The following is a 26,099-nucleotide window of genomic DNA, read 5'->3' on the forward strand; positions in this document are numbered from 1 at the left end:
CTGAGTTTTCACCGTCCGCTCGTCCGCCACGCCGCGTCGCTGCTTCTCTACCGAGACACGGCCAGGTTTAGTAAGTCTCCCATCTCTGCCAATTATTGAACGTTTCCACCTGTAATGCTACGGTCGCAGGTTCGAATCCTGCCTCGGTCATGGATGTGTGTGATGTAGTTAGGTTAGTTAGGTTTAAGTAGTTCTAAGTCTAGGGGACTGATGACCTCAGTGCTTAGAGCCATTTGAACCATTTGTACTGCCACAGCTTAGCTGGCGAATAACAAGTGCGTACACAGTAGCGACTACGATTAGTACTCACATAATGTCGATACTAAAGAAAAACGACTCAAATACGCGTTCGACCATCCTGATTTAGGTTATCCGTAGTTTCCCTACAAGGCTCTAGGGCGGTCGTTGGCGAACTCATTAGTCGTCGGAGTCACATATCAACACTACTACGAATGAAATTTATTTTCGGAACTAAAATTTTTAAACTCAAATTTCAGTGACGGAAAAAGAAATCGCAATACTAAGGACGAGTTGTAAGACATAAACGAAAGTTGGTAACCATGTTTGTACATCTGAAAGATGATGTCTATTCAGATTTTCAGCCAGTCGTATGAGAGTGGCGCTCTTAGCGCCACTATGAGGATACGTATCAGGTCTGGTTTAAACACGCGCTGTAACGGTCGTGGGACTAGACGTGGCAGATTGATGTTTGTTAAGAATGCCTTTAAGGCGACAAAGACGCCACCATCAACAGTTCACTGAGTTGGAAAGAGGTCGTATAATAGGGCTACGAGAAGCTGTGTGTACTTTGTGCGATAATGCATAAACACAGGGCGAAAATGTACCCACTGTACGTGACCACTGGCAGCGGTTTCCACAAGAATGTACGGTCGCAAGAAGACAGTGCTCCGGACAGCCATGTGGCACTACCCAAAGGGACGACCATTGTGTTCGCTACGGGGCTCTGACGCATCGTACTGCATCTGCAGCAGCAGTTTGAGCAGCAGCAGTTGTCACCTCAGTGACAAAACGAACTGTTTCAAATCGGTTATTTCAGGGTCAGCTTTGAGTCAGACGCCCTGCAGCGTACCTGCCACTGGCCCCAAACCACTACTTCAGTGGTGTCGAGGGAGAGCTCATTGGAGAGCAGGCTAGAGGTCTGTTGTTTTTCTGATGAAAGCTGGTTCAGTCTCCGCGGCAGTGATGGCCGTGGGTTGGTGAGGAGCAGGACAGTCGGGGCCTGCAACCACCCTGTCTGCGCACTAGACTAAGGGTACATACATCTGGAGTTTTGGTCTGCAGTGAAATTTCGTATGACACCAGCAGCACTTTCATAGTCATCCCACGCACCTTGAATGCAGATTTGTACGTCAGTCTGGTGATTCGACTTGTTGTGCTGCCATTAATGAACAGCATTCCAGGGGATGTTTTCCAACAGGATAACGCTCGCTCACACACCGCTGTTGTAACCTAACATGCTCTACCGACATGTTGTCCCGGTCTGCTCGATCACCAGATCTGTCTCCAATCGAGCATCATCGGACGACAAAATCCATCGGCATCCAGATACAGCATTAATCGTCCCTGTACTAACTGACCGAGTGTAACAGGCATGGAACTTAATCCCACAAACGGGCACCCGGCACCTGTACAACACAGTGCATGCACGTTTGCATGTTTGCATTCAACCTAGGCGTTACGCCGCTTATTAATTTTCAGTAGATTATTTCGTGTTTACATTACCATGTGATCTTGCAACGCTAATTCCTTAAAAACATTACCGAGACAAATGTATTCCCGATATTTCATTACTCTACGGTAACTATTTTTTGGTGTTGCGATTTATTTCGCCGTTGTACGTAGAAAGGTAAACTGTTATTTTATTAAGTTGATTAGTTCACTGCTAAGCTGGCCTTTGCTAAAAACGCCCTCCATCTGATTGCGGTACATTCGTATACTTGTTTCGTCTGTCTCCTTTCGCTGATCCTCTCTCTATAGTTAAACCATCTGAACATACCTTTCTAATTACTAGACACTACATCTTCTCTCGTTGCAAACGCTGCCTAAATCAACGTAGTAAACCTCTCTTAAAGTTTTAAACCTTAGTGAATCGGTACATAGGTTGAATAAAACATGATACCGTATTTAGTATCGATGTTATTTATTGATAAAATTAAATTGTAAGATATTCATAAAATTAATAATGATAATGACTGGTAAACACTAATGCGAACAATGGACTTCCATCTCCTCGGAAAGTTAGAGAAGTCACCCTTGTATCTTGTTTTTATTTTTAGGAACGATGAGAGGTTCTCATCAACAACATATATTCCCAGTTCACTCTTGGTAGGGCTCATGCTTCCGACTTCACAGCAAGATAGACCGCCCCAGGCCGAAAACCGACTTCTGCGCATGGACCGCGAAGCTTCAGTGGCACTACGTGCGCGACCGCACGCGGTATTTTGTGGAAGAGTCATACTCAAGTGGCCAAAAAACCGCTATATACAATACAGTTTTTTGGTTTGGAACTATAAAATTCATGTTAGATGGCTTACCTCTATTGTTGTAGATATTTACCTATTTATGCGTCACAAGGCAGTATCTTGGAGTATTTGTTAAGACCTTTCTTTTTTCAGTTAATTAATTTATTTATTTATTTTGGAGATACCTTCGTTTGACAGCACAACCCACTCCAAAGACACATCATATGTTTGCACTAAATTTACAATTCATATTCACAGAAGTTCAGTAATAATAGCTACAAACAAAATTCAAAATATTCTGTGCTTTCATGGATTTGCTTTCTGTTGGGGGTTCTACTCTTTTCCCATTAATTTCCTTCCATCGTGACACACCGAAAATTACCTTCTCTCTTTTAAGGCGCAATTCCAGCAAATTTCTTAATGAACAAGCAGAACTAAGGCACATCCAATATTTAAACAACTTTATGACTTCTTAAATGTGAAAGGACGATTTTCAGCTTCTCGCGGTACCAAGAAGTAAACAGAAAGGACAGTTGTTATGACGTCAATAACTTCATCCCGATATTCACCATCTCCCTTACCCCAAAGCATTACTTTAGGATATTTTTATTTAGCTCAGAACTGGAATCGTAGAATAAACTGAGTTCACACACAGAGCCAGACACAATTTCCGAACAGAAATGCCACAGCATTGAACACAGTTTATCAGGTCCTTTATCGGGAAGTGTTTCGTCATATGTATAAAATACATATTTCCCAAAAGAAAGCAATTGAATATTGAACGAATAAAGTGATAGCTGCCTGCGGTAATATTCTTCGTTGATTGAAATAGTACGAAGTGTAAGATTTTTTGGTTACCCCTACAGGCTGCTTTCTTCATCATGGGTCTTCTGGACTTCAACATTGGGAACGTTTAATCTCGTAAAACGTGTCTGCTTACCTCTTATGCAGTTCATTTTAGATGTTGTGTCTACTTTTTCAAAGCTTGTATCTGAGTTTCACCTTTCTGTTGTTCATCTGTTAATCAAGGTTAGAAGAAATTCGTCACACACTAATGCGATTTCTACATCGGAGATTAGAAAAATTAGAGCGATTAGACATACGTGTCAGTTCTGAGGTACCTAAAACTTATGTTGTAGTTCGTCATAAAAATCTGTCCATATTGTTCGTACGTCACAGTGTCTGAAAGATTTGTCTCCGAATGTAATAGGCGCTAACAATCGAATATTAAATTCTTCTTGTAAATACAACCATTTGTCATCATGCGTGTTGTACTGTGTTTTTCGGCTGCTCAGTGACTGTATAATATGATGATGCACTTTAGATACGGTTTCTTCTTTAAGTTTGTTTGGTCCAGTATTATGTTTTCCTGTGGCCTCACAGCTACCTTCCCTGTAGTAGCGAATGCCTTTCTATGAGTAAAGACGTTGTTGGTGATGCCATGCAATGCCAAGAATGCTGGTTGACATACCTGACCGTCCTATATTCTTCCACATCTATTAATATGCATCTTACAGACAAAGGAAAAAATCATGACATGCAGATTCATCTGGACTTTTCTTTGGTCTTCTTCGCATTACAGGCTATGCACTGAAAAGTCCAGTTACGTGACTTGTGTGTAACACAGGAAGCCATTTGATTGCATTTCTTTATTTATCTATTTCTTTCTTTAAATGGAACATTCTGAAAACACCTCAATCGTTAGCACTTCTAATCGTCACCTGTAATGTGAGTCAAGCCTGTAATCTTTTCGAAGAATCAGAAATATGCCCCAGTACTTTTCTTGTACTTGTATACTGCACATGACTGGAATGTCTATATTCATCCTTCGACATTTCTGACAGCTACATTTCACTTAAGGAATAGCTTTATACACAATCTCGGTAATAGTAACACAAGAGTGTTTCTGTTTAATTTATTGAGAAAAACTCATTTTCCTGCGTACTTTGGATGCACAATGTGACGCATTTTTATATCGGCCTTTATTTTATTATTGTATAATGTAACGGTTCGAACATCGTTTTAAATGTGTGAGTAAGAAGCAAGCATTGCTGGAACGCTATTAAAGTGAAGCTACAGCATTGTAAGATGAAACGTATTAGGAGGAGAAAACGCTCTACATAGAAATAGATCTTGATCATTCTTCCTTAGCACCGAGTAGACCTCGATCGTTTCTGTTTCCGATCGCCGTAATGTTTTTTACAGAAACAAACGTTACCACTATTACGTACTTCCATTCCTTTATAAGAAGGCATTACGAACTTAACTTCAATTTCTGCTTGACCACGATTGCCGGCCGAAGTGGCCGCGCGGTTCTGGCGCTGCAGTCTGGAACCGCGAGACCGCTACGGTCGCAGGTTCGAATCCTACCTCGGGCATGGATGTGTGTGATGTCCTTAGGTTAGTTAGGTTTAACTAGTTCTAAGTTCTAGGGGACTAATGACCTCAGCAGTTGAGTCCCATAGTGCTCAGAGCCATTTGAATTTTGACCACGATTGCTATGCCCGAGTACCCTTCATATACACAGAATCTTTCTTACTATGCACACTTATGTTCATGTTTGTATGTGACAACTACATTGTAAATTTGCTCTCCTGTGTGATGGATGAATGAATAAATCAAATGGCGTATTAATAGATGTGGACGAATATAGGACTGTCAGATATGTCAAATAGCTTCCTATTATTATTACTGGTTTATCAACAAAGCTTTATGTAAACTCATGTACTTTTAAATCTCAAAATGAAATTCAGAGGTAAAATCAAGCAAGTTATTCCTTAAAAACCGAGACAGAAAGGTCCTGGCAAGAAATATCCTGGGAAATGAAGCAAACAGGCTACTTTTAAACAGATACAATAATTTAATGTGGAAACCAAGTGTGAAACTGTATGCTGTTAATTAAATCTTTATTGAAATATGTGGGAAACACCTCTGTAATGGGCACCTGCATGATACAGAGGTTAGGTTATCATTGTTTAAAAAAATGAGTTACATACTGTTGAAGCAAAATATTCATTATACGGGATCTAGCTTACTGAGATTATTCCATTATTCGCAATGCAGTCTTTTCCACTAACTAATATAGGAGCGATTAGTTTAAATGCTCATTAATACCATCACCTACTGGTGATCTTTTCTTTTTGAGTCATCAGTCTTCTTACTGGTTTGATGTGGCCCGCCACAAATTCCTCTCCTGTACCAACGTTTACACCTTAGAATAGCAGTTATAACCTGCAACCTCAATTATTTGCTAGATGTATTCCAATCTCTGTCTTCCTCTTCAGTTTTTACCTTTTGAAGTGCCCTCTAGTACCATGCAAGTTATTCCGTGATGTCTTAAAGACGTCCTATCATCCTGTCCCTTATCGGTTTTTCCACATATCCCTTTCCTTGCCTATTCTGCGGCGAACCTCCTCTTTGCTCACCTAATTTTCAACATTCCTCTGTAGCACCATATCTCAAATGTTTCGATTCTCTTCTTTTGCATTTTTTCCTCAGCCCGTGTTTCACTACTGTACAATACTGTGCTCCAAACTTACGTTCTCAAAAATTCCTTCCTCATTCGTTTTATCCTAGCAGACTTCTCCTGTCAAGGAATGCCTTTGTTGCCAATAGTAGTCCGTTTTCTTTATTTCCGCCTTGCTTCAGCCATCATGGGCTATTATGCTGCGTTGCTGTTGTTGTTGTTATTGTTGTCGCGATCTTCAGTCCGAAGACTGGTTTGATGCAGCTCTCCAAGATACTCTATCCGTGCTAGCGTATTCATCTCCGAATAATTATTGCAACCTACATCCTCCTTAATCTGCTTACTATATTCATCTCTTGGTCTCCCTCTACAATTTTTACCCCCACACTTCCCGGTAGTACTAAATTGGCGGTTTCTTGATGGCTCAGAATGTGTCCAAACAACTTATCCCTACTTTTAATCAAGCTGTGTCACAGATTTCTTATTCTCTCAGTTATACTCAATACCTCGTCATTAGTTACCTGATCTGCCCTCCAAATCTTTAGCATTCTTCTGTACACCACATTTTAAAAGCTTCTATTCTTTTCTTGACTAAACTGTTTGTCGTCCATGTTCACTTCCATATGTGGTTAGACTCCAGACAAATACCTTCAGGAAGGCAATCCTAATTCTTTAGTCAATATTTGATGCTAACAACGTTTCTCGTGCCATTGCCAGTCCGCAGTTTATATCCTCTCTACTTCGGACATCATCAGCTATTTTGCTGTCCAAACATTAAAACTCATCTACTACTTTAATTGCCTCGTTTCCTAACCTAATTCCCTTAGCCTCACCGGATTTAATTCTACCACATTCCATTTTCTTTGCTTTGTTTTTGTTGATGTTCGCCTTATATCATTCTTTCAAGACACTGTCCATTACGTTCAGCCGCTCTTCCAAGTCCCTTACTGCCTCTGATAGAAGACTGGTTTGATGCAGCTTTTCATGACACTCTATCCGTGCAAGCGTCTTCATCTCCGAATAATTATTGCTACCTACATCCTTCTTAATCTGTTTACTGAGCTTTAATTTCTATTCTAAATTCTGATTTGGTCTCCTTTAGTGCTTGCTCAATGTACAGGTTGAGTATCATTGGGGGTAGGCTACAACCCCGTCTCACTCCCTTCTCAACCACTGCATCCGTTTCATGCCCATCGACACTTACAACTGCCGCCTGGGTTCTTCATAAATTGTAAACAGCTTTCGCTTCCTGTATTTTACTCTAGATACATTCAGAATTTCAAAGAGAGTATTGCAGTCAACATTGTCAAATGCTATAAACATAGATTTGCTTTTCCTTGACCTACCTCCTAATATAAGTTGTAAGTGTCAGTATTGTCTCGCGTGTTCCTGCGTTCTTCTGTAAAGAATTCGTGACAGTATATTGCAGCGATGACTATTTATCCGTTAGTTCGATAATTTTCCCACCTATTAGCAACTGATTTCTTTGGAATCGGAATTATTACATTCTCCTTGAATACTGAGGGTATTTCGCCTGTCTCATACCTCTTCCTGACCAGATTGAAGAGTTTTATCATGGCTGACCGTCCAAAGGCTATCAGTAGTCCTGACGGAATATCGTCTACTGACGGACCCTTGTTTCCATTTAGATCTTTCAGTGCTCTGTCAAACTCTTCATCTAGGTCCTCTTCATCTAGGCCCTCTTACATATCTGTAATATTGCCTTCATCTCCCTTGTATAGACCCTCTATGTACTCCTTCCACACTTCAGCTTTCCCTTCTTTGCTTAGCACAGATTTTCCACCTGAGCTCTTGATGTTCATGCAGCTGGTTCTTTTTTCTCTAAAGGCCTCTTTAATTTTCCTATACGTGGTCTCCATCTTTCCCCTAGTGAAATATGCTTCTAAATCCTTGCATTTGTCCTCTACTCATTCCTGCTTAGCTATTTTGCATTTCCTGTCGATTTCATTTTTAGACGTTTTTATTCCCTTTCGTCTGCCTCATTTGTCGCATTTTTAAATTTTTCCTTTCATCAGTTAAATTCAATATCTCTTCTGTTATCCAAGGATTTCCACTAGAAGTATCTTTTTACGTATTTGATCCTCTGCTGCCTTCGCTGTTTCATCTCTTCAAGCTATCCATTCCTTTTCTACTGTATTCCTTTCCCCCGTTCTAGTCAACCATTTCTCAGTGCCCCCTCTGTAACAGCCTATGTAGCAGAATTCCTTAACTTCGACTACTTCGTGATCACCAATTTTGATGTTAAGTATCTAGCTGTTCTCATTTCTGCCAATTCTCATCACTTTCGTCTTACTTCGATTTAATCTCAATCTATATTCTTCACACATTAGACTGTTCATTCCATTCAACAGATTCTGTATCCTTCTTCGCTTTCACTGAGGATACCAATGACATCAGCGAATGTTTTCATTAATACTCTTTCACACTGAATTTTAATCACACTCTTGAACCTTTCTTTTACCTCCGTCATTGCTTCTTCGATGTATTAACAGTGGATGCGAAAGACTACATCACTGTCTTACATCCTTTTTTAGCCCGAGCGCTTCGTTCTTCGTCCTAATGTCTTTTTGTTTCCTCTCTGCTCTTGTTCGTATTATATACCCGCCTCTCGCTACAGCTTATACCTACTTTCCTGAGAATTTCGAACATCTTGCAACATTTTACATGTGGAAAGCTTTTTCCACGTTGACAAATCCTATGAATGTGTTGTGATTTGGCTTCAGTCAACCGCAAGGTGAGAACTGCCTCTCTGGTCCTTTACCTTTGCTAAAGCCCAACTAATCGTCATCTCACAGATTCTCAATTTTCTTTTCCATTCTTCCGTATATTGGAAGCATGAGCTGCTAGAAAATCTAATGGTACGTCGTCAGTCTTACACATCCTGCACACCAATGTGAATAGTCGTTTCGATGCTTCATCAAATTGCTTTCAAAAATGAAGTCACGTGTTTTGCTATTACTGGCTACACACTGGATGACAGTTTATATGGAAGATTTCAGAGTGACAAAATATGTAACCTAGAATGACACTGACGCACTGACTGTCTAATGAAACAAGAACTCAATTCTGCATGGAGGTATACATCTACGTAGTTTTGTTCCTTCTACATTTCGAGAATATTTCACTTTGTTGACATTCACAACTCATGACAGCAAGTCTTGCTCATTTATTTCCTCACTGCACAAATTTATGCCCTAGCAAAGAAACATTAGGTAACGTGAACACTGAACATGTTTGGGTATGATTTAAAATATGAAACTGTAACAAGCAAGAATCAACCAATAATTAAACAAGCATTGTTTTCAGAGCTCTAGATTCCTCAGCTATCGACGCAGATACGGTAGAAGAGGAATTAGGAAAGCACCCTTTTCGTATCACATACTTTTCTTCTCGTTTATTTGAAATGTTTAAACAAAAACAAAGCTACATTTACGTGAGCAAATGTGTCATATTACTGGATCAAATACTCATTTAACAACAGAGAAACGTTTGAAAGAGGCCTTCTGATAATTTTGTACCGTAAGCACTGTAATATTTACTATTTAAAACGGCTCTTACGTCTACACGACAGAAATAACGAACGGAACGCAACCCCAAGCAGTCTCCATGTAAACAACAGTCTGCTAATGTTTTGGGGTGCCTAACACGGCGGCACCGTCTTCAAAACAACACTGTAAGTGTACAGCGCCATCTCCCCTTATTTTTATATCCATGTATTAGACCCGCAACACAAAGTACGTCTTTGCACAGCACATGAAAACGTAGAGAATAATAAGGTCTTTGCATGTGTAGCTATCATCAATGAAATTTCGTGAATATGAATCGTAACTTCATGTATATGTCATTCGAAGATATTGTGCTGCCAAGCTAAGTACAAATAACAAAGTGCACAGAATATATCAACCTCTGACAAGCCTCAACAGCACGGAAACTGATAAACAGTCTCCACACTCTAAGAAGCTGTCTTGTGACAAACAGTTACGTAAATATCTACGAAAATAGTCATGTAACCTATATTTTATACTTTTATAGGAAGAAACTGTATTTTATATTGCAGGATTTCTTGTAAATGACAAATTGTCGAAAAAGGATTTGTCGTACGTAAATGACGAGCTTGTGCAGCAGAAAACGGGTAAATATATAATATGTCATTCACTCCTTTTTGTCCCACATTAAGAGTGCGTGGTGGACACTGGAAGTCTTCTCTTCTTCTAGCGTAATAATTACGAGCTTCACTTATGATTTTGAACTGTGATTGTTGACAATTAAATTCATAATGGATTATATGATCTGCGCGGCCTTTGTTAGTATGCCCAACTACTCAAAGAGTGGTTACAAGAAGTTCTAGAGTGGATACCGCTGCCGTATCGGCCGCCACCCGGTCGGCCTCTCTTTAAAACTCTCGCGTCTCCAGCCACGTTTCCTACAACCGACACCGCGGCACGAGGGTGCAGCCACGAACGCTTATGCCGCTACTAATGATATGCAAGCAGCTCCTCTCCGTAAATGCAGGGCGCGTCTATTTAAGTTCAAACATCGATGAACAGAGCCCATTTTATGTATTTGCCATTTCACAGCATTTATAGACTTCCATAGCTATCAGAGCTCGTATATACCGAGTAGTCATTGTATTGAAGACTGACTGATTGTAAACCTTTGTATCTGTATATATTTCAACATTCAAATCTACTGTTAGCAACTGGTTCTCCAACTACAGCAAACAAAGTTATTTATTACTTTCACCATTTGATATTAGTTGTAGGATAAATTAATATCTGAATTACCTGTCCACTAATCGCTTCTGTTCCTCGCTCCTGTATCCACTAAAGAACCACAAAGCGTACAAAGGAAGTTAAAACAACCACATTACCCTTACTACGCGATTCTGTGCGGGTAACACTTTTTTCCTCAGATATATAAGACATTTGAGAATGAAAATGGGAAAATTAATTCAACTATGTGATACTTACGTCTGTCAAAATCTTGTGTTATTCATGACATAAAAGTTGTAGGGTTTAGACGTTTATTATCTGTATTATACTTGGTTTCTGCTTAAAGTTATTATCAATATAAACAGATATGAAATTAGAGTATTCTGTTTCATTTATTGATTTAACCTTAAACATTATTTGTAATCGTGGGGTAAGATCTTGAACAATATAACAGTACTTGTTTTGTGTTTTTCTAAGTTTTGTGACAATCCTTTGCGAAAGACCACTTATTAATTTTTTTTTTTAATTTTACATTTCCAAGTGTTTTATTTATTTAATCGTATGGTGATTTTATACAATATACAGTTGATATAAGGCAAATGATTTTTGTACAATATACATATGATATTAGACAAGATTAAACCATAAAGTCCGTGTTTTTCAACCAGTTAATTAAGCTGGGTGTGAGAGTGAACGAGTCATCGGGAATTCCATGGTATGAATGAAGGGCACAGCGTTGGACTAAATGTTCAATTGTCTGCTCTTCTTGATTACATTCACACGTTGATGAACTGATCCAACCCCATTTGTACCTGAAGTACCTATAGCAACCATGTCCAGTCCTTAACCTATTGAGGCGGCACCAAAGCTTCCTCGGTAGGTCAAAACCTTTTGGCCTCTTTGTGGGATCAAGGTGATGGGCTCTTGTTCCCAATGTTTTTGCTGACCATTCATGCTTCCAACTTTCATTTAGATAAAAACCATCCGCGATGAGTTGTCCTGCAGTAACACTTGCTGGTCTTCTTGATCGCAGTCGTTGCTGTGGCGGATTACAGAATTCCTGGTGCAGTGGTAGAGAGGGTGACGCAGAGATTTTCTTGGCCTCCCTCAGAAGAGCTTGTTTCCGCCTTAAGTGAGAAGGAGGGATGTGACTCAGTACCAGTAACCAGTGGCATGGGACTGATTTGATGGAAGCAGTAATGCAGCGCATTTTGTCGTTAATTTTTGTGTCTACCTTCTTCACATGTACACTTTCCAACCAGACAGGTGCACAGTAGTCGGCAGGGCGTCGATTGTTGCTCACGTCCGTAGGTATAATCTATATTACCCTACACGTGACCCCTGGGTGGTGCTAAACGAGCAACAGTGTCATAGGTGATATACAATATGCCCGGAAACATAACTAATAACCGTCCCAGTGTTAAAGTTTCCCCATTAAGCAAGATTATAATAGATGCGTCGGCAGCAGAGGGAACTATTTCTTCCTTCTGAACATATCATGACAGACCAATTATACGTTGCACAAGAGTGACCTAATATTTACCCCTGTGGTAAAGCTAGAGTGGTAATTCCCCTTTCTGAAAATGCTGTGTCGTTGTGCGCTCTCCCTTGGTTTCTTAATGCACTACTGTTTTTCGACCTTTTACAGCGTTCTTGACGCTGTGAAAAGTATCGAGGGACGAAGTAACTTTGGGTTTAACATCCCGTCGACGTTTAGGTCATTAGAGAGGGACAAGTAACCTATCATCAAAGTCCATCAACTCATTGGGAGCTGACGAGAAATTCTCTAAAGATGCGCACTTGTGTTCTAAAAGCAAATATCTTGTACGGGAACTGACAACAAAGAAATGATAATGTTACAGTTTCGTGTACTTACCAGGTACTGTAACCGCTCAATGTCATTCAATACGATCACGACGACACCCCTCGATCGACGTTAGCACTCGTTGTGTCACTCGCCTTCATACATGGCAGCGGACGTTTGGAAATTCGTGACGCTAGCTCAATGGTCGTCAATTGATTTAAATGTATTTCCCGGCTGACTCTTAATTCAATTATTGCCACGGGGGTGAGAAGAAAGAACACATCCTGGTGGTACCAGCATTATGCGTGTTTAGGTGTTCGATTAATCTGAATGGTTTGCAATGTTCCAGCGATTCTATTCGATCTCTATGCTGATGTACCGACAAGGACCATTTTCGCAGATAAACATGCAAGTACGTAATGGATGTTCAGTTTCTCAATATAGTTCGTCGCACTCACACATTATACATCCACTGTAAGAACAATTTCAGGCATTTACATTTTTGGTGTCCCACAATATTGGTTGGCTAAATATTATGACGATACGTTGCATACAACTTTCACAGATATTGTTTATCATGTAGTCAAGACTACGTAATGAAGCCAAAAATTGAAATGTAGTTTGTTTATTAACACTTCTCTTTTCACTAATATGAACTATGAATCGGGATTGGAGGTGATGATCCTATCCTTCATATCTGGTAGTTAATAAGCGAACTGTTTTTATGCTGGCGCGTTGTTTGTATCAGTTCCCCCCACCCCCACCCCCACCCAACCGTCCAAGGATAAGATTCTCTTAATGTTCCGCGCATACACGTTTCACAATTTTGTAAAATGCAGAATTACCTAAACTATAGCTTTCCGCTGCGTACAACTTTCGTGGGTTCCACGACCATAATAGTTTCCCAAGAGTATTTTTCCCAGCTAACATAAAGTTCGAATTATGTTGTCGGATTCATTTTCACTTCACCCGACAATAAACGTCTCTGATCACTTCGTCACACCTAATGTATTTTAAACGTGCTTGAAGAGTCCTTAAATAATCTCCTTAACGAATTTCGCAATCGCGTACCACTTTTTCATCGACTAGCCCGATCGCGATAACTGAAGGTAGAGAGCTCAATAATGTGCTACATGTTCTTTTATATGTATTAAAAAACAAACGCGCCCCTATATCTTTCTGTCCCGCTTGGTCTTTGCTACTTTGCTTTTTATTATTTTTCATTGTATTGCTTCTTAGTAATACTGTGCAGTTATTAAAGTTTCGTATTACTTTGCCCTTTTTAATTCTTTCAAAATAAAGTCTATTTATACCCGATTTTAATTAATATGATGCTAACTGACACGCCTGCTCGCAAAGTACCGTTATAGTACGTTTAATTAGGCTTGGTCACTTCCAGAGTACGATCCATTTGAGTGCATAAATGTTTGCAGCCGTTGCTTGCACTGCTCCGAACATTTGTGTATGACGTGTCTATTGAGGCTGAGCAGGGTTCAAAATGGTTCAAATGGCTCTGAGCACTATGGGACTTAACATCTTAGGTCATCAGTCCCCTAGAACTTAGAACTACTTAAACTTAACTAACCTAAGGACATCACACACATCCATGCCCGAGGCAGGATTCGAACCTGCGACCGTAGCGGTCGCACGGTTCCAGACTGAAGCGCCTAGAACCGCTCGGCCACCCCGGCCAGCGAGCGCGTCGTATCAGCTCCAGAGGTCATGGTCGGTTTCTGCTCGTTGTTGTTGTTGCTGCTGCGGTCTTCAGTCCAAAGACTGGTCGAACGCTGCACTCCACGTTATATTCTGCACAAGCCTCTTCGCCTCTGCATCTTTGCTGCAATGTGCATTTATTTGAATCGGGTTACCGTAGCCAACGCTCGGTGCGCTTCCGCAATTCCCGCCTCCCACCCGTCAAGCCCTCAATCCCCGTTTCATCATAAAACTGACGAACCGTGATGCCTCAGGAGTGTTCCATCAACCGATCCCCGGTTTTAATCAACTTGTACCTCAAATTTCTTTTCTCCACCGTCTGATTCAGATATTCTCCATTAGTTATGTGATATACACTCCTGGAAATTGAAATAAGAACACCGTGAATTCATTGTCCCAGGAAGGGGAAACTTTATTGACACATTCCTGGGGTCAGATACATCACATGATCACACTGACAGAACCACAGGCACATAGACACAGGCAACAGAGCATGCACAATGTCGGCACTAGTACAGTGTATATCCACCTTTCGCAGCAATGCAGGCTGCTATTCTCCCATGGAGACGATCGTAGAGATGCTGGATGTAGTCCTGTGGAACGGCTTGCCATGCCATTTCCACCTGGCGCCTCAGTTGGACCAGCGTTCGTGCTGGACGTGCAGACCGCGCGAGACGACGCTTCATCCAGTCCCAAACATGCTCAATGGGGGACAGATCCGGAGATCTTGCTGGCCAGGGTAGTTGACTTACACCTTCTAAAGCACGTTGGGTGGCACGGGATACATGCGGACGTGCATTGTCCTGTTGGAACAGCAAGTTCCCTTGCCGGTCTAGGAATGGTAGAACGATGGGTTCGATGACGGTTTGGATGTACCGTGCACTATTCAGTGTCCCCTCGACGATCACCAGTGGTATACGGCCAGTGTAGGAGATCGCTCCCCACACCATGATGCCGGGTGTTGGCCCTGTGTGCCTCGGTCGTATGCAGTCCTGATTGTGGCGCTCACCTGCACGGCGCCAAACACGCATACGACCATCATTGGCACCAAGGCAGAAGCGACTCTCATCGCTGAAGACGACACGTCTCCATTCGTCCCTCCATTCACGCCTGTCGCGACACCACTGGAGGCGGGCTGCACGATGTTGGGGCGTGAGCGGAAGACGGCCTAACGGTGTGCGGGACCGTAGCCCAGCTTCATGGAGACGGTTGCGAATGATTGTCGCCGATACCCCAGGAGCAACAGTGTCCCTAATTTGCTGGGAAGTGGCGGTGCGGTCCCCTACGGCACTGCGTAGGATCCTACGGTCTTGGCGTGCATCCGTGCGTCGCTGCGGTCCGGTCCCAGGTCGACGGGCACGTGCACCTTCCGCCGACCACTGGCGACAACATCGATGTACTGTGGAGACCTCACGCCCCACGTGTTGAGCAATTCGGCGGTACGTCCACCCGGCCTCCCGCATGCCCACTATACGCCCTCGCTCAAAGTCCGTCAACTGCACATACGGTTCACGTCCACGCTGTCGCGGCATGCTACCAGTGTTAAAGACTGCGATGGAGCTCCGTATGCCACAGCAAACTGGCTGACACTGACGGCGGCGGTGCACAAATGCTGCACAGCTAGCGCCATTCGACGGCCAACACCGCGGTTCCTGGTGTGTCCGCTGTGCCGTGCGTGTGATCATTGCTTGCACAGCCCTCTCGCAGTGTCCGGAGCAAGTATGGTGGGTCTGACACACCGGTGTCAATGTGTTCTTTTTTCCATTTCCAGGAGTGTATTTATATACTCTTGAGCATCCGTCTGTCCCACTATATTTCAAAACCTTCTATTCTTTTCTTGCTTTTACCAGTCAGCTTTTTATATTATCTATTCTTCGGTGATATTTATTTTGCTGCCCAGACAGCAAAAGAAATCAACTACTTTTTATATCTCATTTCCTAATTCCCTCACCATCGGCTAATTTAATTCGACCGCATTCCATAACCTTCTTTTACTTTCATAATTTTACAGTCTTTTTCCGGGAGTCTAAATCTGCCGTTCAACTGATCTGTCAAGTTCTTTGCAGTCTCCTACAGAACTGCAATACCATGGGCAAACCTCCAAGTTTATTTTTTCTTCTTCCTGAAATTTAACACCCTTTGTAAATTTTCCCATAGTTTCCATTACTGCTTGCTCAACAGACAGGTATAATTGAATCGGAGATTAGCGGTAACTCTGTCTCAGTCACTTCTCGACTACTGTCACCCCATCATGTCCGTCGACTCTTGCTGCTCCGGTTTCTACAAGATTTGTTGAGAACCTGTCCTCCCTGTATTTTGTCGCTGCTACCTCAAGAATTTTGTAGTGTATGTTCCAGTCAACATTGTTAAAAGTGTTTCGTAAATTTGCTACTCTACTGTAAAGACAGGTTTGTCTTTCTTTTTCTAATATCTTCCCCCAGAACGGCTTCTACATCTTTCAGCTTTTCTGTAAAGAATTCGTGTCAGTATATTGTGTAAACAGAAGTGTACACTTTTTCGCAATGTACATACACGCATTCGTACATGTGGCTGCCGCATGTAAATGAAGTTATTTTGAAACTGATCATGCCTCAGTATGAAATAAAATTTAATCATGCTGGATATTCTTCAGTGATGATATAATGTTCCCAAAATGGAAGCATTATTTTTTGGATGGGAAACGTGTTGTAGAGGTGAAAAAAAACGATGTTAGTAGAGCATTTATTAGGAAACCTGTTTAAGTTCCACTCACGTTAAATATGTTGTTGGATTACAAAATTACCAAATGTGAAAAACGCATATTTAAGTAATGAATTCTGTGCATTAGTATTGCACTATGCGGCGTACTCACTTGACTTGCTTCACGCATGTTTATAGAAACTCACAAATATACTTCAGCTTCTCATAATTCAGATATGTAGAAAATGAATGTCGTGCAAAGAGAATAACTATTACGAGTTCCTAAGAAAGAAACTGGACAGGATGCCGATTTGAAAAAGGAATTGTAACGAACTATTGACTGCGCTCTGTTTCTGCGTTATTAGCCGTTTGTTTTAAAACCATGTATCTGAACATGTTTGTATACAATATGTTATTGTAGGTCGTTACTTACTGTGATTATAAGTTTACTTTTCAAGTTCAAAAATTTCACCGTCAATTTCAGTGCATATCGCAAAGCCTGTAGATGGATGTTCTCCTAGTCGTAGTAGGTTTCCTTAGGACATGGTCAAATGTTGGTTTCCTTTCAGAATATTTCATCCTGATACACCCAGCTTCTATTCTTGTTCAGGCATTTTTCTGGATATCGAATTTAATAATTATGCTATCTCTCATGAGTTAAGCAGGACATCCATCATTTATTAATAATTGACTATTGCAAATTGTACCTTCCATGTTTTTTCACCTTCATCGATTTTAATCGGCGATGATTGTACTACGACAGATATTCGTGTTAACAATTGTGAAGCTAGATGCTGTAAGGCTGGTGTTTTAGCTTAAAGTGACAACAAAATTATTCCATTAACATTTACGCGTTTTATGATACAGAGTATTCCTGCACATTTGTAATACACGTTCTATTGTGGTAGCAACATTCTAGGATCAAAACAAGATCTAATGTTACTCAAGACATATGCTCAACAATACGTTCTTGCTGCGTTCTATGCTTCCAGGTTACAGGTCGGGCTGTGGGCGCCTGAAGAGAGCCTCAGAGTAACCGCCATGAGCAGTAAGGCATGAACCCCAAAGCCTCATTGTGGGCCGACGAATCATTCGGTGATATCTGCGCACTGTCTAACAGCTGCTGAGGCGTTATTAACGATACGCTTTTTCACGTCGTTGATTTTGTTGTCCGATGCGGTTTACACCGCATTTTTCGTTGGTTTCACTAGTAGGAAGATGTGGTGACTACTAAAAATTTGTGCAGTACCTGAAACGAAACCCAGATTTTCTACTGTTCGTAACTAGTTGTAGTACCCAGTAGGCTAGTATATTTTTTGGAACCTCCTATCTCCCTTTCCAGCTTATCTTAAACCTATCCAAAAATGCCTTCTATGATTAGCTTCTCTCACTATAGTCTACAATGTTTTTTCTCCTGTTTTCCTTCTTTTATTTTTATTTGTGAATCATGATTCTTAAAATTAAATTTCTTTGTTCTTAAAATGGAAAAAGTTCCCTACTTCGGGATTAGACCATTAGCACCCCAAGAGAGTAGTCGGGTCCTCGTTGAATTTCATCTTCTATTCCTCTTCAGTGCAAACCAAGAGAGACGATCAGACTCTTTTGGAACTCCTCAACGTGTTTTTTCGCCACAATTTTGTCACTCTACTGTCGCTGTTGCAGATCAGAGTGGCTTAGATTAGCGAGTAGTGAGTGAAATCAGCCACGTACCAAGTATACGACCTGTTTTCGGTCCCCTAGAGCACATGCAAATCCGACTAGCAAATGAGGTTGAATTTTATGGTGGTAGAACTCGTTCTGGTAATTAAAGGTAATTTCTTCGTTGTCCACGACAAAGCTGCATTTTGATCTGAACAAATGAGTCTACGTAAGAGGGTATCCTGTAATATACTTTCTGCAGAGAGGGCGGTGTTAGACTGATGTGTAATTTATCTCTAACTTGAACCTTCCCATACATTACACCCAACCAAGCGTATTTGACATCTGAATAGAGGAGTTTTTGATCAACACTTCGCCAAAGCGTGCTCCAGTCTATCGCTGGGTAATTTCCGTAAAGTTGGTGTAACGGTGTGTGCTGAAATGCTTGTTGGTATAAAAAAGCAGTGGAATCGTGAAACGATTCCTCCCTCATGTAACTGGTCATAATGAACACGATTCCACGTAGCGAGCATTGATTCTGTTACAGGTGTGAATACTGTCGCAGACATGTCGTCTGGCCTAGAGGCATTGAACAAGGTTTTAGTTACAGAATTACCACTAGCTGATAAGAAATTGAAAATAGTGCTGGTGTAAATAATGTTGAAATGCGCTAGAGGATTTTGCAAGCCTAAATCGCCATTAGAAATGGGACTGGCTCTCGTTAGGAAGCTTAACTTGAAAATATTGGACGAGCAGATCGCGCAAGCAGCGGCTGTCAAAATTTCTTTCGCTATGATGACTGGGATGGGAAAACTGATGCGACGTGGTGGAGCTTCAGCAAACCACAGGTGTTAATGAAATGGACCATTTGCAATTTGTCAAAATGGCACAGTTGGTACTCTCGTAAAGTGAACACACCTCCAGGACTGATGCAAACGTTTCATGCCTCTGGCATTTGGAAGTAACAGGAGGAAATATCAGTAGCAGTAAAAGATTGACCCAGACCTGCAGGTGCCCTCAGGTAGGACATTAAGTCAGTCGGTCTTTGGCTGCCTTGGAGTACGGAGCAGTTGCAATAACAACACAATAACCTGCACAACACAGCTTAGCGATTAACTGTGAGTACGGCAGATAAGCCAATAAGGACGCTGCGATGAAATGGGGATAACCTAGTTTTCGTGACAATCGATACTTACATTAAATCCGGTCGCTGTAATAAGATAGGCAATGAATGTATTAGATTTCTATCGAGATTACATAAGCGAAATAAAATAATCACGCAAAGCTCATAATAATGTAATATTATAATATAATAATAATAATAGTAACATAATAATACTAATAATAATAATAATAATGTAAGAATCAGTTGAGAGGTGGGAAAACCTGTCTCTGTGCCACAGTTGTGTTCACTATTAAGAAGCGACCACCCCTAAGAAAACCGGACAAGTTCGAGTAGGACTCGGGTTCTGAAGATTCCGTACAAACTTAATTACGTGTACAGATTGTCCATCTATGGGTTTTGAAAAGTGACTTTGCGAGCACCATAATATGTGATGTAAATGGCTGTGTCTTTTGATTTGCATTGATGTAGAAGCTTAATTTTTTTACTCCGCCAGTATACCGTAGCCCTTAGTATTTGACATAAATTTCAATTTGATACCTCTAACCGTTCATGAGAAAAACGAATCTTGACAGACAGAGAAACAGCCGAACAACAAAGTGATCCTATAAGGGTTCTGATTTTATCGATTGAGATACGGAACCCTAAAAAATTATGTTGTCGAAAACAACATACTGCACTTCCGCTGCACAAACGCACATAAGCCGTAATTACATACAGAAATATCCGAATGAGCAAGTGAGTTTATCGAAGTTTTTGGAAGCTGCAGTACGACAGGTTTCAGAAAGTCTGTCACATTCTATCTACCCATGGTTCAAATGGTTCAAACGGCTCTGAGCACTATGGGACTTAACTTCTAAGGTCATCAGTCCCCTAGAACTTAGAACTACTTAAACGTAACTAACCTAAGGACATCACACACATCCATGCCCAAGGCAGGATTCGAACCTGCGACCGTAGCGATCGCGCGGTTCCAGACTGTAGCGCCTAGAACCGTTCGGCCACCCCGGCCAGCTATCTATCCATGCTTTCTGAACATTCCACCATTAAGAAATAACCTGCTGTATACTGATTCATCAGTGCCGAAATGTAATGGCGGACGCAAAATCTCGCGCGTAAGTCATAAATTGCAACAAAGTCACTAACAACACAACTAACATACACATAAGTAAGAGCACATCCAAAAAGCATGGAAAAACAAATAAAATGAAGAAACGAGAGTAAAAAATATCAAGTTAAAAATTTGCGTGCAGCTATTAATAACTCGAAAATGTGTGACATCTGTACATCCAAATCAGTGGAAAAGTTCACACAGTATAACATATCACTTTAGAAACAAAATAGTAAATCGTTTAGAATCTATATATTTAGAAATAAAATTATGTAAAATGGCTGGAACGAGAATTCCAAGATATGTAATACTGAGAACGACAATCAGTACGCAAACATTCAACTTAGTTATTGTTAAAGCAAGCATATTACGCTGGCCGGTGTGGCTGAGCGGTTCTAGGCGCTTCAGTCTGGAACCGCGCGACCGCTAGGGTCGCAGGTTCGAATCCTGCCTCGGGCGTGGATGTATGTGATGTCCTTAGGTTAAAGTAGTTCTAAGTTCTAGGGGACTGATGACCTCAGATGTTAAGTCTCATAGTGCTCAGAACCATTTGAACCATAAAAAAAGCATATTACAAAATAAAGATGCGTTGTAGTCTTTAAAAACGGAATTACATTCAAAAACTATAATGAAACTTTTCGTAAATTCTGCTGAGGGAAAGCTTTTTGACAGTTGGAAGGTTTTAAAGTTGCTTAGCTTGTGCGCGTTGACTGATGTCTTTTAAAGTTTAGTTTACACAGTAACGAATGGAAGCTAACACTGCCGAACGAGCATTCGCAGACATTTCGTCAGTATTCATATTTTCGCCTCCGTGATGATCACTATCGATCGCTTGTGTCTGTGTAACAAGCGTTTATACTAGAAAAAGCAGAAGAGAACACGAGATAACGCTGCGGTATTGTTTTTTGTTGATAATAAGCGTTACAGGATTCAACTCTGATATTCAGAGAGGATTCTTTTGCATGGCGAGTACACTGTTTATTAATAAGTACGCAAAATGGTGAAGGAAAATGGTGTATGTGGTGGATTTTGTAGGTAAGCGTGAAATGCATCGAGTAATAAGCCTCTGTAGCGCATCTCTATATTTCCCCATTTCCGGCATAATTTTATATGCCCCGCCCGGACAGTCTCTGTCTTATATTTTAACCTTGTTCGATTACTATTGGAAACCTTACGCGCTACAGCTGGCAAGTAACTATTATCTATGCACGTACTGCATGAACATAGTGTCGGGCGAGACCGATAATCCGATTACCAACCTCTCCCACGGCACCGAGCGTCTCTGTTCGCCTCTGCCTGTTTTACATTCTTCTATCTGTTTATTGTCCATTTCACTTTCTTACAACAGTTTTGTGTTTAACATTTTCGTTAGTTCTCTAACTCGTTTTAATGCTACGTCAACGCGTGTTAACAAACTGGAAAGACTTATATAATTCCATTCTTGATTTTCATTCTAGTTAAAAACTTCCTTCATTGTTTTGCGAGAACAGTTGAGTGTTGAACGTTTTATGCTCGTGAATTATTTCTAAAACTGTAGACAAAATGAGTGGTTTAAGTGACAGTGACACAGATAATTCGTCTAGAAGTAGTGGAATGCCTTCTAAGAAAGCCAAAAGGCTTACTGAGTATAATCCGAACTGGGAAAATAGTTATTCCTGGTTAAGACAAGTAAAAGAAAACTCGTACAAGGCGTATTGTCGTGTGCGGAATAAAGATCTCTCGTGTGCCCTGGAGGCGTTGCTGACGTAAAACAACATGCATCTGCTAAATCTCACATGACTGTTCTTAGCAATAGAGCACCAAAGTACCTTATTCAAATATTTCTCGAAGCCTGAATCATTTATCTTCCTCGGAGACGGGCAAGATTACAGCTGGAGAATTCACATCTGTTTATCTCACGGTAAAGCGTTCTCTAAGTTACAATAGCAAAGATTGTTCACACAAATTAGTACCATATATCTGCAGTGATTTAAAAATCAGTCAAAGTTTTAGCTGCGAAAGAACAAAAGCGGAAGCTATTGCATGCGAAATATTGGCCAAAGAATATGTTAAAAATATTTTAAAGACCATCCATGAAAAAAAATCTGTACTTCTCTCTACCGAAAGATGCAAATAATAAAGTAGAAAAATGTTTGTTTGCTTACGATTCTTTTTTTATGACACTGTGGTTGTAAACCGCCTACTGCAATTTGTAGAATGTGACGATGAATGCGCATATCAAGTTTCGAAGTTATTAGTAGACACACTGGAGAAGAATGGATTGTCTTTAAATAAACTTTCGACATTCACCACAGACAACACTAAAGTAAACTTAGGCAGCAACCATTCAGTTTATACACTTGTTAACCGAAAATGGCAAAACTGTCAGAGCTGATTGCCCCACCAATACTCTCCACAATGCTACAAAATGCAGCACTTACAAACTGGAAGTGAATGCAGAAAGTTTAATGTTGAAAATATGCAGTCACTTCAGTAGATCTGCGAAACAAAGAGCGGACCTGCAGCTCCAATTTGAAGAGATGAGTGCAATGGAAAGAAATAATAAAACTTGCTGCTACGAGATTTTTATCTCTTGGTCCTTTTGCCGAAAAAGTATTAAAAATATGGCTTGCACTAAATTCTCATTTTGTAGAATTCCGCAATGGTGTCTGTTAGAAAAGATAATCACATGTGAATTAAAAGAGAAAACCAAAAACTTTGGAGTATTTGTCGTCTCTGCATAACGTAACGTTTTCGGTAGAAAGAACAATGAAGGAGATTGAATCAGACTCTCTATCATTTGTTGAGACACATGCTGCAATCTCCAGGATTCACGAAAAGATTGAGCAAAGAATAAAAAACAACTTTCTCGGACGTAATACAACATTTTCTGAATTAAGCACTAACGCAAAAGACTATTTTGGAACGATTTTCTACAGTTCTACACCAGTTTTATAGGATATTTGTTACCACGATATGATTTCTCAAAAACTAACATCTTTTGGAAGATTCTGTTTTAAACTTAAAATAACCAGTAAATTTATTACGAAGAATTTCGAATAATTAACCCTCCAGCAGGTTCGTCAACTTTCATGACGCCACTAGTCGCGATGCATCCAGAATGAAATATTCACTCTGCAGCGGAGTGTACGCTGATATGAAACTTCCTGGCAGATTAAAACTGTGTGCCCGACCGAGATTCGAACTCGGGACCTTTGCTTTTCGCGGGCAAGTGCTCTACCATCTCAGCTACCGAAGCACGACTCACGCCCGCTCCTCACAGCTTTACTTCTGCCAGTACCTCGTCTCCTACCTTCCAAACTTTACAGAAGCTCTCCTGTGAACCTTGCAAAACTAGCACTCCTGAAAGGAGAGTTAAAATCTCATTCTGGAAACATGCCCCAGGCTGTGGCTAGGCCATGTCTCCGCCGTATCCTTTCTTTCAGGAGTGCTAGTTCTGCAAGGTTCGCAGGAGAGCTTCTGTAAAGTTTGGAAGGTAGGAGACGAGGTACTGGCAAAAGTAAAGCTGTGAGGACCAGGCGTGAGTCGTTCTTCGGTAGCTTATTATGATACATACGCCAACTTCCTCAGAGGAACAGTCATGTGAACTCCATTTTCGATGATGCGGTTCAGAACATGAAGAAACGAGAGACAATTTGATCTTTGAAAAACAAATACTATCAAGTGACGAACATCACTATCTGGTTTAGACTTGGATTTTTTTCTAAAATGCCAAGGAACCTGTAATTAATTTTAGTTTGTTTTATTACTTTTAAATGTCAGTTGAAAATTATGTACTACTGTGGAATGTTATGACTAATAATAATAATAAAAAAAAGATGGTAGAGCACTTGCTCGCGAAAGGCAAAGGTGCCGAGTTCGAGTCTCGGTCGGGCACACGGTTTTAATCTGCCAGGAAGTTTCAGTCGCGATGTATCTCGTGGATACATGCGACGATTTTTGTGGTTTTTTTGTTTGTTTACAGGTTCTTTTTCTTTTGTTTTTGTTTTAAATTGGAGTTACCTTTGGTTGTTACAGATTTTACAAATACAGAAGTGAACATCAGGCTCATTACACTTTCAAATTAACAGAAATATTTGACATTTTGTAATGGAAAAGTACATGCAATTCTTTTAAAAATTGATTTTATTATAGATACAAATAAATTATTGAACTAATCAAAGCATGTCTCTTTTTACTGATTGCCCTCTACAGAAAGATATTGTTCACAAATGATTTTTGCGTGCTTTTGCAAACAAAGATGTGTACCGCATTTTTCACATGTATACTTGCTGAGACAAGTCTTTTTTGTCTCCCTGGAATATGGCTGATACCTTTTTCTTTTCCTATTTTCTGATTCCAAGGATTGTTCAGCGTTTTCTTTCTCTTTTCCTTTAGTTTTGTACTTTACTAGCATTGACTTTATAGCATCAGGTAGAGTCATAATTAGAGCTCTTCTTTTTAGATGATCTTACAGTAGAGTCAGAGCCAAAGTTTTGAGGTACTCGCGCCGATTTGAGTATTTATTCTTGTTGCCCAAGAAAATTACTCTTGAGTTGATGCCTGCAATGTTCAACAGGTGGAAAAAAATCACCATAGACCATATTCTTGTTGACCTAGCTACATTGTAGGTTGCACAGAGTTTGTCAACTACATCAACTCCAGATTTGGTGTCATTATAGTGTAGAATAATTGCTGGTTTTTTCTCTAAACCTTCCGAAACCTCACTTGACGATACGTGCATACTCGAAAGGAGGACTACAGTTTTCCCTTTGTTCGGGACATACGACACAAGGGTTTCATTCTTGCTGTAGCCAAATATGCTATCATATTGCTGTCTACTTTTTGGTGCTACGAAATTCGATGGCAGTTCCTTCTTGTTTTTTCTAATTGTGCCTACAAACGACAGTCTCCTTTTATGCAGTTCTCTTACTAACTCCAAAGTAGTGAACCAGTTATCTGCTGTAATGTTTCTACCCGTCCCATATATTGGTTCGGCAAGTCTCAGAACTACTTCTTTGGCGGAGTTGTTAATCTGAAAGGGTCCTTCTGGTTGTAATCCACAATATATTTCCATGTTGTAAGTATAATAAAGCTTGGCATCACATAGGCAGAAAATTTTGATGCCATATTTAGATGGTTTGGATGGTATGAACTGGCGAAATCCACACCGGCCTCGAAATGCTGGTAGCTGCTCATCAAGTGTGGCGTTCTGACCGAGGGAGTAATGTGTCTTGCAGTTATTCAAACACATGGTGAACATTTCCCTCACGGCTGCTGATTTGTCTGTCTTGCGCCATTCTTGTCTTGTGGCTCCATCATCAAAACGAACACATTTTATTAGGAACAGGAAACGTTTTTCGGACATGG

The 26,099-nt window shown here is 40.6% G+C and overlaps 1 protein-coding gene across 3 annotated transcripts in view; it reads left to right on the forward strand.

The window, feature by feature from the left end:
- LOC124805101 (probable cytochrome P450 6a13) overlaps positions 1-26,099 on the forward strand; it is a 147,582-nt gene that overhangs the window by 26,052 nt on the left and 95,431 nt on the right. Inside the window, exon 1 of one of the 3 annotated variants that reach the window (XM_047265545.1) lies at positions 2-70. The exons of 1 other annotated variant lie outside the window; for it this stretch is intronic. The gene's annotated coding sequence lies outside the window, so the exon portion shown is untranslated. Of the gene's footprint in view, position 1; positions 71-19,564; positions 19,635-26,099 lie in introns of those variants that run through there. One more of the 3 variants, XM_047265546.1, reaches the window with a different exon arrangement.

The sequence above is a fragment of the Schistocerca piceifrons genome, chromosome 7 (assembly GCF_021461385.2).
Source record: "Schistocerca piceifrons isolate TAMUIC-IGC-003096 chromosome 7, iqSchPice1.1, whole genome shotgun sequence".
Lineage (NCBI taxonomy): Eukaryota > Metazoa > Arthropoda > Insecta > Orthoptera > Acrididae > Schistocerca > Schistocerca piceifrons.